The sequence below is a fragment of the Paroedura picta genome, chromosome 8 (genome assembly GCF_049243985.1).
Source record: "Paroedura picta isolate Pp20150507F chromosome 8, Ppicta_v3.0, whole genome shotgun sequence".
Lineage (NCBI taxonomy): Eukaryota > Metazoa > Chordata > Lepidosauria > Squamata > Gekkonidae > Paroedura > Paroedura picta.
The window spans coordinates 51,643,528-51,663,499 of record NC_135376.1 but is presented as its reverse complement, the minus strand read 5'-3'; the positions used below and the strand labels follow the sequence as shown (position 1 = coordinate 51,663,499).

Here is a 19,972-nt window from a genome sequence, read left to right as displayed (position 1 = left end):
GCTCGTGAACACAAAGGCTGAGTCAAGGTAGTGGCCAACCTAAAACCACTAACTAATGCTATGCTGAGATAAGATTTGAACAGAGTACTTGCTGGATCACTAGTACTCAAAAAAATTATAGTTTCAGTAAAGCCAGCAGAGAGCTGCCTAGAATATGGCTGCCGAAAGTGGACAGCTGATTTTCAGAAAACCACAGAAATAGGGCAAGAGGGCTCCATCTGACTAGACATCCCCCCGCTATATTAAAAGAAATTAAACACACAATATTTTAAAAACCAAATGTCCAAGTAATATGAAATGTAGAAGGAGAATAGTTCTAACATTTTCTGAACATGCTTGGTGATTTAAAAAACTCAAAGCTAGTATTCTGTTATTGTTTTTTGAGTGATACAATTGGGTTAAAGAGATTTGGCTAGCCCAAGGTAATCCAGTGAATATCAAACCAATATTGGGATTTGAATCCACCACATAATGTTGGCTCAGTATTTAAGTCTCTCTCTCTCTCTCTCTCTCTCTCTCTCTCACACACACACACACACACTCTTTCAAAAAAGAAAAAAGAACAAGGATTTTTGTTTAAATCTGAAAACTAAATATTTTTTTAAAAAGAAAGATCAGCATCTGTATAGTAGAGACAACTATATAATGTGGTGGCAGATAAGTCCATATGCAAATGTTGTCTATATGCCATGTGTTCTAATATTGATAAGATCTCAAACCACTGATTTACTGGAGATGGAAATTAATCTGTCCAAAGCTACATACCATGTTCACTGAGCATTGGTTAGCCTCCAAGAGACAGACAGTTTAAAAGTACATATGCATTGTTAAAAATCAATGAAGGTTCTAATATAAAACTGATATGAGTAAAACCTTTCTCTCAGAAAACTGAAGGACTGGACATGCATAAAGCATATGTTAAGGATCCTGCAAGTTACAATGCCAACATATGCTTTACTGAGTCCATTGTTAAACCATCTCTATGGTATCCACTATATCATAAACATAATTTTTCCTGAATAAGTTACTACGTAAGATTCATAGAGAGAACAGGTATGAACATTAAGGCCATATCCCATTGTTTTGGCAAAATAGGGTTATTTAGAGCAGCGGTCCCCAACCTTCATCTGGTCAGGGACCGCCTCCGGGGGTGGGGGAGAGCCACGTTGCTCAAAAACGTGCACGTGAGGAACTGCCGCGCATGCATGTTTTGGCAACCAGGTGGCGCTAACACACATGCGCAGAGTTGCCGCGCATGTGCGTTTTGGCCACCAGGGGGGGCAAACGCGCATGCACAGCAGTTCCGCGCGTGCATGTTAGCGTCGCTGCCGCGCCGGCTGCCGCGCCGGCTGCCGCGTCGGCCTCTTTCCCCCCTCTCGCTGCAGGGGGGGGAGGCAGGCGCGGCCGTTGGCGGCCCGGTATGATTGCCTTTGCGGCCCAATACCGGGCCGCGGACCATGGGTTGGGGACCCCTGATTTAGAGTCTGAGATCCCGTCCATTCCTGATAATCTGTGCATAACATATTTAATAAATATGTAATATTTATAGGAAAATATTGAAGGTTTCATATTCTGTATTGATTCAATTAGAGTGTCCAGGAGCAAAGGAGACTCCGAGACACTTACCAGCAGATGTTGAATTGTAAACATTGCCATTCAACAAAATCTGGCAAGTCATATCTAGACTTAAGCTGAATAAAATCACAAAAATTCACCATCATAGTCTATTACAGGGCCCAATATATGTTTAAAGTTTTGTCTCAGCTACTGAATAAAGAAAATAAATGGGAATGTCATAATTTTATCCCATCTCTCCTTCAAGGAGTACAGGGTGGAACACATGATTCTTCTCTATTACCCAGTGAGCTTAATGGACGAGTAGACATTTGAATATTGATCAATTAAAGTGAGTGTGATAGATATTAATTCTCATTCAATCTAATGCATACACATGAACATAAATATTATAATAATTTTATTATTTTCGATTGGATTAGGTTGGTCTATATACTTGTTCCCTAGATTCATGGAAATAACTTTCTTTAAAAAGCAGGGGAAATGCCACAGTAAAAAGTAAACTAAGAACAGGACAGAAAGAAAACGGACAGCAGGCATTTCTTTCAGGTCTCTCTGGGGATGAGAGCAATTATAACATTTCGCTGGAGTATAATATCTTGGATTGAAATATGACGCCAGTTACAGGCAAAACAGCAGCCATCTAGGATTTGATTCTGAATGAGCAGGCTGAATGTACCACTGAGATCTGGAGGGTAGACAGGCTGACTTCCCAGCTATACACCAGGTTACTCAGTGATGCATCAGCATAGACCTTGTGGGTGGAGAGACGATGTTGCCATAGTTTATCAGGATTTCATCACCCTGGCCATGACTCTGCTAGTTTCACAAGTGCGGATCTAGTGTTGGAAATGTAAGAAAGTATTGCGATTCAGTTTGTGCCATTCAAACATCTCCCTTCTTGAGGAGATTGTGGTGGACATAGAATCATATATTCATAGAATCAGAGAGTTGGAATGGCTGCCGAATGGCTGTCATCTAGTCCAACCCCATGTACAATGCAGGAACTCACAACTACCTGCCCACCAACAAGGTTTTTATGCACAACTCCCACAGTGATCTTCCCATCCTTCATTATGTGAAATGCCACATTGAGCATAATTCCCCTCACAAAAGAAGACTGAAAAAAGTAGGAATTCAGTAGTTCACCCCTTTTTCATCACCTGTTACATTGTCACTTTATTTTCCCATAATGGTCCTACCATGTCCCTATTCTTTTCCTTACTTAGAATATAACTAAAGAACTATTTTTGGCATTAATAGCATTTCTTGCTAGCCTAAGGTCATATTGAGCTTTAGCTTTTTTAACACTCTCCCTACAAGCTTTCCCCCTTCAAGGATCGCTGCCTTGCCGTGGCAAGGGGGCTTGCGTAGCTCAGTGAAGCTATGAGCTATGCCGTGCAGGACCACCCAAGACGAACAGGTCATAGCTGAGAGCTCTGACAAAAGGTGATCCACTGGAGAAGGAAATGGCAAACCACTCCAGTATCTTTGCCATGAAAACCCAATGGACAAATTCAAAAGGCAAAATGATATGACACCGGAAGATGAGCCCCTCAGGTCAGGTGTCCAATATGCCACTGGGGATGAGCAGACGGCTAGTACGAGTAGCGCCAGAATGAATGAAGCGACTGGGCCAAAGCCGAAAGGACGCTTAGTTGTGGAAGTAACTGGTAGCAAAAAGTCAGCAAAAAAACACTTTTGAAAGCATCGTCCTTCAGTGGATGTAACAATCTCCCTTGGGTACTGGGCATGGAGAAAAAAGCCTTCAGTCTTCAATTAAAATACCAATCCAGGCGCAGGTTCCTATGAGCCTTGCACAAACTCTGTTATGTACCTGCAAAGTAGGTTGGCATTTCTCCACTGTTAACTTCGACCAAAATTACAATATTCTAAATGTTGATGCACTGAAGGATGTAGCTCCTATTAAGATATCTATAGTTTAGTTTTTGATGCCTTTTCCAATAATTTTAATGCCTTTTTTATTGCAATACTCTGTGGTTTTATCATAGAGTTCTGGTAGGATGCAAATAAATATCTAGCTGGTACCAGTGTACACATGGTTTAAAACTATTATTGCAGGACTTCAGCTGCCAACAGGAACTATTCCATGCTCTCTTCCAAATGAAAACCTTTCAAATATTTAAAGAAAGCCCCTCTCTAAGGTCCCTTTTTCTCCCCCTCAAACCCACCATCCCTGGAATCCACCTCCACATTTCAGGAATTTCCTTAGAACACAAATACGTGGTTTGAGCTGATTAGAGTGAGTCTTTCTAGAAACAAATGTATCCAGAAGTAGCAAGTACATTGCTAGAAATCTATACAAAAGCTGCTGCACTTACTACCCATTGGGAATTTCTTAGTGTGTTTAGGATTAGTTTCCAATGCACTTTAAAAAGTGTATAGATTTCTAGCAATGTGCTTGCTACTTCTGGATGCATTTGTCTTAATGTTATTGTCTTTCTGTTATTCAGTCACATAGCCTAGATATGTCTTTCCATGATTCTTCATAGTCTGCTTTGGATTTTATTGTCTGAAGAAGATCTGTGGGATTTTTGCAAAAATTCCAATTTTGTGAATTAAGTTTGTATAGAAACAAATACAATTGCATGAATTTATTTTGTATGCTTTAAATAAATAAACAAGACCTGCTAGCTCTGATGCCCCCTTCAAGGATCGCTGCCTTGTTGTGGCAAGGGGGCTTGCGTAGTTCAGTGAAGCTATGAGCTATACCGTGCAGGGCCACCCAAGACGGACAGGTCATAGCTGAGAGCTCTGACAAAAGGTGATCCACTGGAGAAGGAAATGGCAAACCACTCCAGTATCTTTGCCATGAAAACTCTATGGACAGTTCCAATAGGCATAACGATATGACGCTGGAAGATGAGCCCCTCAGGTCGGAAGGTGTCCAATATGCTACTGGGGATGAGCAGACGGCTAGTACGAGTAGCGCCAGAATGAATGAAGCGGCTGGGCCAAAGCCGAAAGGACGCTCAGTTGTGGAAGTAACTGGTGGCGAAAAGACAGTCCGATGCTGTAAAGATTTTTATTCCATAGGAACCTGGAACGTCAGATCCATGAATCAAGGCAAGCTGGACGTGGTTAAACAAGAAATGAGAAGACTGAACATCGACATTTTAGGAATCAGTGAACTAAAATGGACAGGAATGGGTGAATTTAATTCAGATGACCATCAGGTATACTACTGTGGACAAGAATCTCGCAGAAGAAATGGAGTAGCCTTCATAATCAAGAAGAGAGCAGCAAAAGCAGTCTTGGGGTACAATCCCCAAAATGACAGAATGATCTCAGTTCGAATCCAAGGCAAACCATTCAACATCACAGTGATCCAGGTCTACGCCCCAACCATTGCTGCTGAAGAGGATGAAGTTGACCAGTTCTATGAAGCCCTACAACATCTTCTAGAAACAACGTCAAAAAATGATGCGCTTATCATCATGGGGGATTGGAATGCTCAAGTAGGAAGCCAAAAGATAACCAGGACAACAGGCAAGTTTGGCCTTGGAGTACAAAATGAAGCAGGGCACAGGCTGGTAGAATTTTGTCAAGAGAATACAATGGTCATAGCAAACACTCTTTTCCAACAACCCAAGAGACGACTCTACACATGGACATCACCAGATGGTCAACACAGAAATCAGATTGACTATGTGCTCTGCAGCCAAAGATGGAGAAGTTCTATACAGTCAGTAAAAACAAGACCAGGAGCTGATTGTGGTTCAGATCATGAGCTTCTTGTTGCAAAATTTAGGCTTAAATTGAAGAAAGTAGGGAAAAGCACTCTAGCGTTTTCATGGCAGACTCAATACGGGGTGGTTTGCCAGTGCCTTCCCCAATCATTACTGTTTACCCCCCAGCAAGCTGGGTACTCATTTTACCGACCTCGGAAGGATGGAAGGCTGAGTCAACCTTGAGCCAGCTGCTGGGATTGAACTCCCAGTCTCATGGGCAGAGCTTTCAGACTGCATGTTTGCTGCCTTACCACTCTGCGCTACAAGAGGCTCCTTATGTGTGACTACGTACATCTTTTCTCTCCCCCAAGATCATAAAGCCCAAAATCACATGGTCACTATTACCAAGTGCATCCACAACTTTTACCTTGTCAACCAGTTCTTCCTTATTGGTGAGAATCAAGTCAATAATAGCAGACCGCCCTGGCTGCCCCTTCCACTTTCTGGGAAATGAAACTGTCAGCAAGACAAGTCAAGAATTTATAAGACGTTTCATTTTTAGCAGAGCTGGTGTTCCAACAGATATCTTGGTAATTGAACCACTAGGTCCTGTCTCTCTGAGAACTTTGTGATCTGGTCTAGAAGCATCTCATCCAAGTCCTCTGCCTGGTCCGGCGGTCTATAACAGACCATACAACCACTATTATATCCTGCTTCATTTATTTTTACCTGAAGACTCTCAGCTGAACTTTCATGTGCAAACACATGTATATATATTCTTAACATATAGTGCTATTCCTCCCTTTTCTCTATTTGTCTGACCCTTTTAAATAATATGTACCCCTCAGTCCTATTATTCCAGTTGCGAGAGTTATCCCACCAGGTTTCTTTGATGCCTATTAGATCATAGTTCCCTTCCTTTATTAGGACTTCTAGTTTTTCCTCCTTGTTTCCCATACTCTGCACATTAGTGGAATGACATTGTGATCTTTCATACGAGTACCCTAGGCATTTAGTTTTTGAACTTTCCTGTACGTTAATAGCTCCCAGCATATTTAAATCTGCAGTGTTCCCATCTAGGCTTTGAATATACGTCTCACTTCCCCCTGGACTTAATTTCAAGACCTCCTCACCAGGTCTGCAAGACTCTTTGCATTTTTCCCCACCCTTGTGAGCTGCAAAACATATCCCAATGGAAGAGCCTCATCATGGTAGGGCGATCTATGGTTTAAAAATGCAAACCTTTCCTGATGACACCAATAATATAGCCAGTCATTTATCTGCATTATTTTTCTTTCCCTTCCTAATCCTTGTCCATTAACAGGAAGAACTGATGAAAACACAACTTGCGCTCCCAAGTCTTTCACTTTTCCCCCCAAGGCCACATAGTTTTGTTTCATATGCTCCAGACTGCACCAGGCAGTATCATTTGTTCCCATATGAATGAGCAAGAAAGGATAATATCCTTGGTCTTTCTACCTTTTTCATGACATCCTTGATTCTTGCGCCAGGTCGACAGCATACCTCTCGAGACAACAAGTCCTGTCGACATACTTTGGCTTCTACTCCTCTCAATAAGTAATCCCCAATTACCAGTACATATCTTAGTCCTAAAATCATAGAATCATAGAGTTGGAAGGTACCTCCTGGGTAATCTAGTCCAACCTCCTGCACAATGCAGGACACTCACAACCCTATAGTTCATCCACTGTAATCTGCCACCCCCTTGAACCTTCACAGAATCAGCCTCTCCATCAGATGGCCATGCTGCTCTGTTTAAAAATTTCCAAAGGTGGGGAACCCACTACCTCCCAAGGAAGCCTGTTCCACTGAGAGACCGCTCTGTCAGGAACTTCTTCCCGATGTTTAGACAAAGTCTCCTTTGAATTAATTTTATCCCATTGGTTCTGGTCCATTCCTCTGGGGCAAGAGAGAACATCTCTGCTCCATCCTCTATAGGGAAGCCTTTTAAATTCTTGAATATGGTTATCAGATCCCCTTCTCCTCTCCAGGCTAAACAGACCAAGCTCCTGCAACCTTTCCTCATATGTATTGGTCTCCAGACCCCTCACAAGATTTTGTTGCCCTCTTCTGAACATGCTCCAGTTTGTCTCCATCCCTCTTCAACTGTGGTGGCCAAAACTGAACACAGTACTCCAACAGAGGCTGAACCAGAGCAGAGACAAGTGGTACCATCACCTCCTGCGATCTGGACACGATACTCTTTTTGATACAGCTCAAAATCCCATTTGCCTTTTTAGCCACTGAGTTACACTGCTGACTCATGTTCAATCTATTTACTACTAAGAGTCCTAGATCCTTTTCGCACATACTACTGCCAAGACAAGTCTCCTTCATCCTATATTGGTGTATATGGTTTTTTCTACCTAAATAGATACCTTTACATTTGTCCCTATTGAATTTCATGTTATTCAGCTTTGCCCAGTTCTGGGGCCTATCAAGATCATCCTGTATTCTGACTCCTGAGTTTGCTACCCCTCCCAGTTTAGTATCGTCTGCAAATTTAATAAGTACCCCCTCTAATCCCTCATCTAAATCATTTATAAATATGTTGAACAAAACAGGCCCCAGGATAGATCCCTGGGACACTCCAGTTGCTACTCTTCTCCAAGAGGTTGCTGAACCATTAACAAGCACCCTTTGGGTACAATCAGTCAATCTAATATTTTGGGGAACAGAAGAGCTATTCCTCTCATCTGCAGGGGCCCGTGAAACATCTTATGAGCTCCAGGGGAATAGGGGGAACAGCCCCGCGGTCCAAAATCACTATCTATGGGCAGATCCTGGGAATGATTTCTGAGTATCAGAGGGGCAGAACATCTCCTTATTTTTTGACATCTCTGGGTAACATTCTTTCATCCTCTGTAGTGGCTTCTCCTCTAATTGGTGAGACACCTTTGCACCTCTCCCAATTGCCCTCCATAAAGTGCTCCATGAGTTCTTTCTAAGAACTCTTCACCCTCCTTTATAGAACAAAGTGTGGACAGGCCTTCTTCTAGCTTCTGTAGCTTCTCTTCCAGATGCGCTACTAACTTGCACTTGGTGCATGTGTATTTAAAATTACACTGAGGTAAAAGTACAAACATGCCACAGACAATGCATGTAACAACCTCAGGTCCCTCGCTAGCTTCATTGTTTCAATCTATTGCGGGAAGAACCTGCTTTTTCAGGTACTGGCTGAGGAAGGGGGGGGGGGGAGAATCCATTTAAACAGTCAAATTGTGGCCAAATCACCAGTCAACCTGATTCAAACCATTCAAATGCCAAGAATGGATGTTTCAGCTCAGGAGCAAAAAAAAGTACCCAAATCAGCATTGTTTCCAGTACTTTTTGGCTTATCCAAGCCAAACCGCCCATGCACACTCAGGAATAAAAGCCTCTATACATAGTGTGGGTCATACTCTTAATCTGGTCTTCTGCTCTGGGCTGGGAAAAGGTGATCGGAAGATTTACAAGGGTACTAAGACTCTGCAGGGGTGGAGGATCAAATTAAGATGATCTGCCCTCACATCTCAGAGAACGAATAGGTTTTCAGATAGCTTTAGAGAATTTCCTGCTAATTTGGTTGATGTTCCTGTTGAAGCCCTAGTGTCTTACCTCAAGCCCAAGAGTTGGAGCAGCCCCTTGTGTTACAGAAGAGCTGCAGACAATGAAGAAACATAAGAGGCAGCATGGCCTACAGTTCATTTTAAAGCCTATTCAATGTTGGTGATTTGTAGCAAGGAAACAGTATTTCTCCACCTGCATTGTACTTGCCCAGAATAGACCTCTGGAACTTTTCTAGTTGAGCAGGGACCTATTGTATTCCAGCCTTCAGGAAGAGTTGTCTGCTCAGCAGCCTGCTGTGACCATTTTTCTGAACAAAAAAAAATCTTTCATGCCCATTCTAACTCCGACTCTACATTAGCATTGACAGTATTAGATGGTCCCAGGGTTCTGATTTGTCTACTAAAATACATTTGAATTTGTCCAGTTTGAGAATATGGACAAGATTCTTGGAAATCTGATACCTGTCACTTGCTTGGTATGACTTTGCTTAAAACAATGGGGGAGATTGGGTCTAGGAGACAGTAAATGTCTTCCTAAGAAGTGGGCAGAAGTATGTCTCTTCTTAAAAAAAAATACCATGTATCTCGGACACAGAAGAGTTTAGTAATTTCAGGGATATCTGAATGAAGCAGAATATTTGAATCTATTCCAATTAAGGAGGTGGTCATAGGAAGTGCAACCTTATTAATTTTCCTGGACTTCTCAGCAACTTTTGATATAATTGATCATAGTATTTTTCTAGACTACCTTTCAGAGTTGTGACTAGGTAGCTTTTTTTCCTACCACAAAGGCACTTTTCAGAGTGTAGCGACGGGAGACCTCTGGCCTACATGGTCCAACCAGGTTCCATCATGTCCTACATGGTTTTTAACATGGGAGAAGTCCATAGATTTGGGCTAAACTGCCACTAACATGCAGATGACACTCAAGACTGCCTTGTGTTTCCAGTAGATCCCATAGAGGCTGTGAAAATTAACAACTATCTGGGGGCTGTTTTGGAATGGCTGATAATTAACAAATCGAAATAAGTCCCAACACCTAGAGTGGCTAATGGAAGAGGGAAGGTTTGACCTAGGAATTGGGATTTCTCCTGTTCTAGATGAGGTTGCACTCCCTCTAAAAGAGCAGTTTTGTAGTTAGGGGAGATTCCTGGACTTGCGCTTCCTGCTGGATAATCAGGTGGCAGCAGTGGCCAGGATACCATTCAACAGCTTTGGCTAGTGAGTCAGCTACAGCCCTTCTTGGGCAGCAAGGATTGGGACAGTGTTATGCTCTCTTAACATCTATATTAGATGGTTGCAGTGTGCTCTGTGCCCTTGAAAAGCTCCCTGGATCCATAGTACAGGATGCTGCATCCAGAATGGTGACTGGAGTGGGTTGTAGGGAGCAATGTAGTCCTGCTTCATTTGCACTGACTCTCAATTGCAAGCCCAATTCAAAGTGCCAGCATTGAAAGACCTATGCAGCTAGAGACCAGCATATCTTAATCTTTTCCTTTTTGTTCATTTTCTATGGCCCTGTTTTGGGTGCTCTTCCACTAGATGAGCTACAACCTGAGAAAGAACCTAAAGAAATTACCAAATTAAGACGTGGCTTGCGTAAGCCAAGGTGAGTTGTACCAGCAAGTCTGGGGCAGGTCTTGTCACCATCACCAGGCAACTATAATACTCAATTATCAGTACTCAGTTATATATTGGGAGGTCTTGGGTTCGGAAGGAGTTTTTTGCCATTGTATCTTTGTTGGGGCTGCTTATTTTATTGTGGATTTTATATTGGTTTTAAGGGTAATAATAAAACTAATAATAATAATAATAATAATAATATCTTGCAAATAAAAAAAGAGGTTGTGGTGGTCAATTGCAGAAACAAACAGAATATCACTGGTCCTCTCTGTAAAAGTTTTTCTAAATTCTTTTCATTATGAGCCTTAAGGGCATAAATAGGTCAAAGTTTCAAAACACAGCTAACGAGCTGGAACATGTAAAGTATTTGTAAGATCTAGGTCAAGTCCAAGTTGAGACATTAGCAAGACCAACAAGACTACATGTGCAGCAGAATGATGTGGTAGAAACAGCTACCACTTCAGACTGTAGGTGAGAAAGTCACATTTTAAATGATTTCCACCCACACAAAAACTCCCTGCTCATTAAAAATTAGTACATTTATTTATTCAGAATAAGGTGTTCTACTCTGGTCACCACCTGTCTCACATTTGCAAGCGCTGTGCTATGGGCCACACGCATCCAGGGGGCCACATGGTGTCACCTTGCCCCCATGGATTAGGGTTGTAGCCCCTCTCCTCCTCTCTTTTCCTTCTTTAATGACACTCAGAGTGATACCCCTTTCCACAGTGGGGGGTCCTGCCACCCCCCAGTCTCGCTGCTCCCACCATAATTTTACTAGGGCTCCACAAATCCTTAAAATGGTTCTGGTGCTACAAGCCCTGTGAATCAACACCTGTTGCTGATACAGGGAGCAAAGATTGTGGGAAGGATTTTATCCAGAGGGCCAGATAATACAGGAGGAGGTAATCCTTCAGCAATCCTAGCCTCAAACAATTTAATCTTTAAAAGATAAGAATTAGCAGTTTGAATTATGGCCAGAAACAGCTGGGCAGCCTGTGCAGATTTTCAGCACAAGACCCTCCACAATAGCTTGCCACATTTTGGACTCAGAAGACCTATTACCTATTATGGTAATCTTGTCTGCATATGATGAGAGCATGGATTGTCATGGCCAAATCTTGTTTTCTGAGGTACATTAATAGCTGGTATTTCAACCAAAGATGATAAAGGGTGCTGCATATCAGAGAGAATACAAGACTTCCCATATGCTATGTTCCCCACACACGTTTACATGTTTCTCCCCACACGTAGAGCTGTTGGCTGTTTGTATATTATTACTGGACTTCCCACTGAGGAAAACTGTTTTCCATTGAAAACGGACATTACTAGGATGCCGTTCTGGTAAAAGTCCTGACAAATAAAAGAATAAGAAAAGAAAGAACATATAAGAGAGACTATTCTTGCTTTTGATTAAGTTTATTGTATTTCCTTTGGATAGGTTTCTACTTCAGACCAACATGGCTACACACCTGAATCTATGTTTGCATGCTTTGCTGGTCTTCCACATAAGTATGAATGTAGGGGAGCTTTGAAAGGTTTAATTCTTTACACTTGCTATCTGAAGTGGTAGTCCATACCACTACCTTAGCAGTTTGCTACCTCATTCTGTTGCAAAACAGACAAGATCAAAAGGTACCCAATAGGTCTAACTGAACAATCAGGCTTATGTGAGTGGCAATCCTTGTAAGAGTCTTAGGCGAAAATTGGAAATGAGTCACCCTCTTTTACAGACACAAAGTTAAAACAAAGCATGGGTTACATACCTAAAGTGTTTCAAACCCTGCAATGACAAAATTCAGCTGCAAGCAGTGGGGTTTGTTGAAAGGATTTTCTCCAAGAGAACACCACTTTGTGAATTCAGTAGGCAGAGAACAGAAACACCAAGTGCAAGTTCAACAGACTGAAACAAGCACCATGAGAATCCTGTCAGTGCCTGAGGGAGTATCTAGAGATTTTTGCAGAATTTTACAATGGGATGAGAAATCAACAAAAGCTTTTCAAGTTCTTTCTGGGGGAAGGGGGCTCCCCCAAGCTCGGCATGTATCTCTAACACAGCTCTGGAATTTCCTCTATAATCCATCCTCTCTTATTTGTGCTTCTAATAAAGGCAGACAAGTTCAGCAGAAAGACAGTGTAAAAAGATGTCACAAATATACTTCCTGTTATTTTGACACATATGGAATTCTTACACCAAACTGCAGTCTCCTTTGCATGACTGGACCATGTGTCCATCACACCCCTTCCAGGACATGCCTTGGTACATAACTGGAAACCCATTTCCTATAGAAAGGGCAGAGAGAACAACAGCTTCCTACTTATGATTAAGTTACTGTGCTCACAGTTTTATTTTAGCCTATTTCATATCTAAGCTTTGGGACATATCGCAAGCTGTGGTTCTGCAACTATGAGGCCAGTTCCCCCCCAGGACTGTCATTTCACACTTCTGAATTTCCAGCTTTAATTTTTCACAGTCTTAATAATAACTAAGGGTTCCTTACTGACAATAAGTGTTAGCATTTTGCATAACCAATACCTACAGATGTTAATAAGCTGAAATGTTAAATTAATCCTACTTTGCCTATATATCAACATTTGGGAATGGCCTGTACCGTCTCTGAATAAATGTTTTACTTTTTTGATTTGAGCTTTTAACCTAGGGCTTCTCTGCATGCTCAATGCACTCCTGATTTTCTTGGGCATTGATCTACCAGAACTGGAATCGATTTGGCCAAAGTTCTTCCACATCTGCCCTCCCCTCACATTTTCATAGTTGTGCAGTCAGTTTATTTCTTCAACACGTGCCTTAAATGAGGGATGGCCAAACTGGCACTATGCTGGCAGGAGATCATAATTGTAGTCTATGATAACTGGAGAGCCACAGTTTAGCCACTCATGCTTTAAATAATCAGAGTGGCAACACTGGTGGCCTTACAGCACTGCCCTCTATTTTTTGTGCATGCATACATCTCTAGCTCTTTCTCTTGTAGGACTATGCCTTGAAAAAAAAGAAGGAGGAGGAGGAGGAGGGGGAGGAGGGGGAGGCGGAGGTGGTGGTGGTAGGTTCTTACATGTTTCTTTTCTCTACCAGAAGGGGTCTCAAAGAGGCTTACAATCGCCTTCCCTTTCCTCTCCCTACAACAGGCACCCTGTAAGGCAGGTGAGGCTGAGAGAGCCCTGATATTACTGCTCAGTCAGAGCAACTGTGTCAGTGCTGTGGCAAGCCAAGGGTCTCTCAGCTGGTTGCATGTGGGGAAGAGCAGAATCAAACCCGGTTTGCTCTTCTAACTACTACACCAAGCTAGCTTTAAAAAAAAGAATGAAAACTGGGAATTCAGAGAACCTGCTTGACCTATCATTACAGCAATATCTTGATATTGTAGGGCCCTTAAAGGCAAACAAACAAAAATAAAATTAAACTATCTGTTTTCGGGCAGTGGGAGAGGAAGTAGTTTGATGATGACAACAATTAAGTAATTGACAAGAGGGCTGGCAGTGCATGGGTGTGGGGGAACAAAGAAAAGTGACAGAATCATTATGCATTAAAAAGATGACTCAAAATTAGCTTCCAGAAAAAAGAGTAGGGTATAAGTGGTCTAACTCCCCCACCCAAAACCCCCCAAAACAAAAACTAAACCAGGAGGCACACAAAAACTAAAGGCAAAAGAAGTATGCAGTGATCAGGGGTAAACCTATTCAAGCTATGCTCTTCTTGTAACATCCGTCCCCCTTTCCGTTGTTTTCAATCTTTAATATAAATTCATCAGCCTTATATATAGGCATTTTATACAGTTGGAGAAGTGAGTTCTAATTTATGATGGAATAAATATGATCAAACTACCAGATCCCCCCTCCATATATTCATGTGCCTTCACCATCCAATCTCTGTCTGTAGACTTTTTAATGCCTGTTCAATGTAGTCAGTATACATCCTGTTTAGCCCATTATAACAAAGCCAAGAGAATGGGTGCTGGGAATGCTTTTCATTGTTCCTATAGGTTGCCACTTACCAGGCATACAGGCAATTTCTCTACATTGATAAAATATATGTATTTTAATATATAAGTTTACTAATGATCTGAAGTTAACCAAATTTTGCTATCATTATCAAATAGAGGGTTTTAGTTCCATAAGTGAACAATTTATTCCATCTTCTTTTTCTTATAAACATGTCTCTCCTACCCAAACTAAGTACTTAAATGACAGCATATTTCCAGACTATATTATTATGGACAACATCCTTAGTACCAAGAAGCACATAAAGACAACAGATAAATCATTCTAAGTTATTGAATTACATTGCTATGTCATATAAATGTAATATTAAGATGGAGGTGGAAATGGATATTTAAACACATTCTGATGTATAGCAATGTTATTACCATGTTCAAATGCAGTTGTTGCTTTAAAAATAATTCAGTACTGAAACGCAGAAGCAATACTGATATGATCAATATCATATATATATGATATATATATATATATGATATCTATCTATCTATCTAAACATATATATATGTTTCAGAAATCTGGCATTCATATCTTATATACACTGCATTTTTATCTATCTATATATTATATAATTATAAAATCAAAACTGAGTCCCTGTGCTAGTACATTTAGTAATTTCTATGTCAAGTGGGAACATTCCAGAACATTGTCTATACCAGGCCTGGCAACTAGCTGAATATATCATATTAAACTTTACAATACATAGACTCTACCTGCGCTATTCAGTGCAGCACTAACTGTTCAGTTAATTTACCCTAATATCTCACTTCATTAAATGATACAAAACTTTTGCTATTTTACATGCATTGTAATCGACTCTGTCATGACATTAAGCAAAACTATCCAACATTTATCAGAAAGAACCCCAAACACCTAAAAGCTACTGATATCAGATGTACATCGTGTTTATGCAAATACGGTACCTACTGTGCATAACACATTAATCAGAACAGAAGAAACATTTCCCCAGACTTATAGAACATTTCACATCTTCTATTAGCGGAGCAGTAATAGCATTCACTTTGTCTTGAACAAATCCCTTTCACCGATATAGGAGGTTAATTGGTTGTTACTACACAGTACAATTCAATACCAAAATTAAAGCATACTTTTAAAGAAAAGAAAAAGAATCTTGACACACTGAAACTTATTTAAAATATATTCATGGATACCTTTTTAAAATTAATCAAGTTTAAATCATGTTCAACATACCACCTTTTAACTACATTTTGTGAGATTACCACTTTATTCAGAACTCTTTACCCAATAATCCAGATGCTACTTTTTCTGTAAAATGTATTATTTAATATCCCTGGTATATGAATAAATGTTTAATATGAAATTGATATACATTTCAAAAAGTACAGCTATGTTATATTGTACTAAAAAGTAACAATAGCATATTTAGAACTAGGGAGGGGGAAAAAACTTAATAGGGTCAAATTTACAATGCACGCACTAAAGTTACAACTAGGTACTTAAAAATGTGGCCTTTCTTCCAAATTCCATTATGGTAACAAACACAAAAAGATGCTGATAGTCTTAAGTACAATTCCAACTTCATCCTTTATACATTAAGAAAATATTTTTGACTAGTGGCTCAATGGCGCAGCCTATGTGCAGAAAAGTAGAACACACCAAATGTACTCCTTTTCCACGGAATCAGTAATTCACTAGAGTACGATCACAGGCAGCTAAAGACAAAGCTACAGACAGGGTGTGAATAGATACTATTTGTATTGATGATAATTATATTACCTTCCTATTTCAATACACAGCTTAAAAAATAATTTACACTGAGAAGGACCAGTCTATACAACTTGTTAAAACGCTTTGTAAAAGTGAGCAGTGGTACCTTTCTTCCTTTCCAAACTGTTCAACGGAGCAAAACACCTTTCATTTATACTAGTATATATGCTGTTTGCAGATCCTTATCAGGCAGAACTGAAAGTGTTTATGCTGTATGCCATAGTCTCTTAAATATGCTGCTTTCCTTTATGAAGAGGTTAGTTTAATATGTCCCCAGCATAGCACTCAGGGAAGTATAAAGTACACACAAATAAGGTGAATCAGTATTGTTTAAAAACAAACTACAAGTCAGCTTTATAAAAGGCACAGCACTGAAGACAGCATTTCATCTCTGTTAACGTCTCAAGTACCATAAACCTAAGTAAACATACCTGTACATAATTTACACTGAAATCAATGGGACTTACATTCTTACTAACTTGCTTAGGATTGGGCTACTGGAATCAGGGATACAAACTCTCCCGCATCATGTTACAACTTCGTAAAATTCCACTTGGAAATAATAACACGAATCCATCTATAACAAATAAGTTTCAAGAACTCTAAAAACAAAATGCCTTTGGACACTTAAAATTAAAAATGTATCTCTCCTAAGATATTTTCTTCCAAAATGCTCTATATAGTTAATGTTCTATATAGTTAATGTTCTATATTTTCTTTGACTAAGCTAAGTATACTATTTAAAAGTCTCTTATTTATTATGCAGAGCTAAAATGAACAAAAATGAACAAAACTTTCTCTGAATTTCCCCTCCCCATTATTCCACAAAAGGACCCTCACAAATTTACTCAAGCTGACTAAACATGCAACATAACACACTTAAAACAGCATAATATTAATTTGGGCATATAAAATACATATTAATTTTGAAATCTCCTTGCTTTAAATTGAAGACCATATCCCCTGAGGAAACAGTAAATAAGGATGAGAAGTACAAAATGAAAACTATGCTATCTATTGTTTCTATCTTATCTATTTCAAAATAGCAATTAATTAGTGCTATTTAATTTTTACTTCCAGTATTACACATTTATATGAAGGCATTGCCACATAGCCAAAAGGACCCAACTTCTCTCTCAGAAATGTCTTCGGATTCTTCACATTTAAAAAAATAAAGAGCTGTCTGCAACAGCTTGGTTTTGAGCAGCAATATGAATTATCATGCCTGTTAATTTTAACTTATATCATCATATGTTATACCATAAAAATTGAAAGCTTGGAATGCCCCTGTTGGAAACTGTATGGCTGTATTATACATTGCATTCAATACATTTGCATTTTGTAAGAATAATAGTTCACAATCCTAATACTAATTCAAAAACACAATTTGTTCTCAGCTATATATACAGTCATGTTTGAACAGGATTATGTGTTTGCATGAGTTACATGATTTCTCCAAGTAACTATTCACTGCAACTGCTTTTTATTGTTTCTAACATCATATTACATATTACAATTCCAGTGTGTGATTAATTTATTAGCTCAAAAATGTGTTGTATTTTTGCTTTATGTAACTTTTAAAATTGGGAAACATACATATTTGCTAAGATGCATTCCCTAGCAAAAGGAAGCTCCTTGTTAGCTAAAAGAAAAATATCAATTCCTTTCAGAGAACAAACTAAAAAGATAGCCAAAACAAAGAGAGAGAGAGAGAGAGAGAGAGAGAGAGAAATCAGGAAAAGGATGCCACGTATAGTCCACACTTGACCAAAGTCAAGAAACAAACTATAAAGCCCTCTTTCATTCTAGAAATCAACATTATATGATGTACTGATAACTATTTTATGTGCCTCTTCTTGTGTTTATATGTGATTACAAGACACACTACAGAGGTGAGGATGCACAACTCAGATACAAAAATGTAGCTAATTCAAACAACTCTTTAGGATTAGAATGAAGAAAACTCTGTAACAGTCCTTTCAAAGTTTGTAATTCTTCTGCCCAGAATATCAGAAATCATTTTCTGCCCAAAATATCACAAATCATTTAAAAGTGTTCTCATGTAGTATTCAGTTTAGCATTTTAAACTGAAGGTGGTCTGCAAGTTGAACTTCGCACTGTGTGGGTTATGGTCTTTGTTTGCAGTCTTAACTGGGGATTGCACCTTAGCTACCGTAGTTCAAGCGTAAAAATACTTTGTCTGCAGCACTATATACTGTTGCCAGAGACTCTCTAAATCCTTGAACCAACTGTGTCCTCTGGTGTCACAGGAGATAATGCCAATTTATTGCAATCTGTAGCTTTTTTAACTGATTAAAATTAAGCCGTAAACACGTGACAATGGAATTAGCACATTTAGAGAGTCTCTTTTCCCACATCCCATTTTGCGCCAGTGTGGCTGATCCCTGCAACTCTACGTGGATGCAATTTTAATGATTTTGGTGGGGTTTGATGTTCTTAAGTAAAAGCAGTGCTTGGTGTTTGTGGAGAAGGTAGATATGGAGGCTGAGAAGCTGTGATTGGAGACACGGTGACATCGTCTCTGTTTTTCGATAGGATCGGTGTCATTTTCCTCCCAATGATAAGACACCTCACTGACAGAACCCGATTAGGGAAAAATTTATTATAAAATTCTCTTCTGTTGAATGAGGGTGGAGTGATAAACATTTCAGCCTCAGGGAAGAACTCAAAGAAAGATGCTCATTTTATTTATGGAAAGGGGGGGGAGAGAACGTTCTACTCTCCATTATTCCTCTCAGAGTCATTGTGTGTCTGTTAATATTGATGAGAAAACAAGAATTCCACCCCAAAACATGTGATTTGTAAGATAAAACCTTATGAATCAAAAACGATACTTTAATGTGGTGACAGTAGCAAGAGTGCTCCTCTGCATATTTGAATGTGATTTCATTTTAAGAATAAATAGTTAAGGTAATAGATTTTTTAAAAAAGTATATTGCAAAAAGCTTTATATAGCTTTATGAGAAAAAGCTATATTGGTTTGTTTTCATATATACACACACACATACACTTATATTACCAAGAGAACTAAAAGTGCTACAGAATAAACAGGGAAATATAAATGTTTGTGGGCTCTATGCTCAAAGATGTACTAATGCTCTAAGAAAAAGTATGACAAATATTGATTTCTTTTAATGCTAAAATATCATTGCTTCTGTGTTTTGATAGTTCACAAAGGCTATGGTTAACCTAGCCTCTCATGTCACATAGGGTGTAACTTTGTATATTAATAGACTTATATTCATAGTCCAGTCATATGTCCAGAAACTTATTTCATTTAGATGTACTGAAAGGAGTGTGTAGGACACCCAATGTGGGCAAATATGTCACCCCCTCCAGAAATGTAAATTACATCTTGATCAGTATGTGTGCTGAAATGACGTCTGAAATGACACAAGCATACATGTAGCTTTGTATGTTGATGAGATAAAAGTATTTCCAGCTCAGTTGTTATCTTTTAAAAATAATATTAGATTCTATTTACAGATTTCATAATAATCATACACTAGTGTGCAATCAACTACAGCGGTATTTTAAAATGGCAGTCTGTTAAATTACTTAGCATTTTTAATATAATGCATTTCTAACAAAAAGGGTACCAATAAATCCAATCCTGCCCTAGAATACAAATGTGACAACCAGAAGTGCTTATTATTAGGGGATACACATATCATACATGGTTGCTGTAGTTATATTAATTCTATGGATGTCATATCAGGGTTTTCATTTAAT

At 39.4% G+C, this 19,972-nt stretch overlaps 1 protein-coding gene and 1 long non-coding RNA gene across 9 annotated transcripts in view; one reads left to right on the top strand and one right to left on the bottom strand.

The window, feature by feature from the left end:
* The window catches only part of VTI1A (vesicle transport through interaction with t-SNAREs 1A), a 338,695-nt gene that overhangs the window by 213,242 nt on the left and 105,481 nt on the right, over positions 1 to 19,972 (bottom strand). The window lies entirely within an intron of this gene.
* LOC143843538 (uncharacterized) overlaps positions 1 to 19,972 on the top strand; it is a 129,334-nt gene that overhangs the window by 17,453 nt on the left and 91,909 nt on the right. Inside the window, exon 2 of one of the 3 annotated variants that reach the window (XR_013233591.1) lies at positions 10,379 to 10,445. The exons of the other annotated variants lie outside the window; for them this stretch is intronic. This is a non-coding gene — a long non-coding RNA (uncharacterized LOC143843538). The remainder of the gene's footprint in view (positions 1 to 10,378; positions 10,446 to 19,972) is intronic. 3 annotated transcript variants of the gene reach the window in all.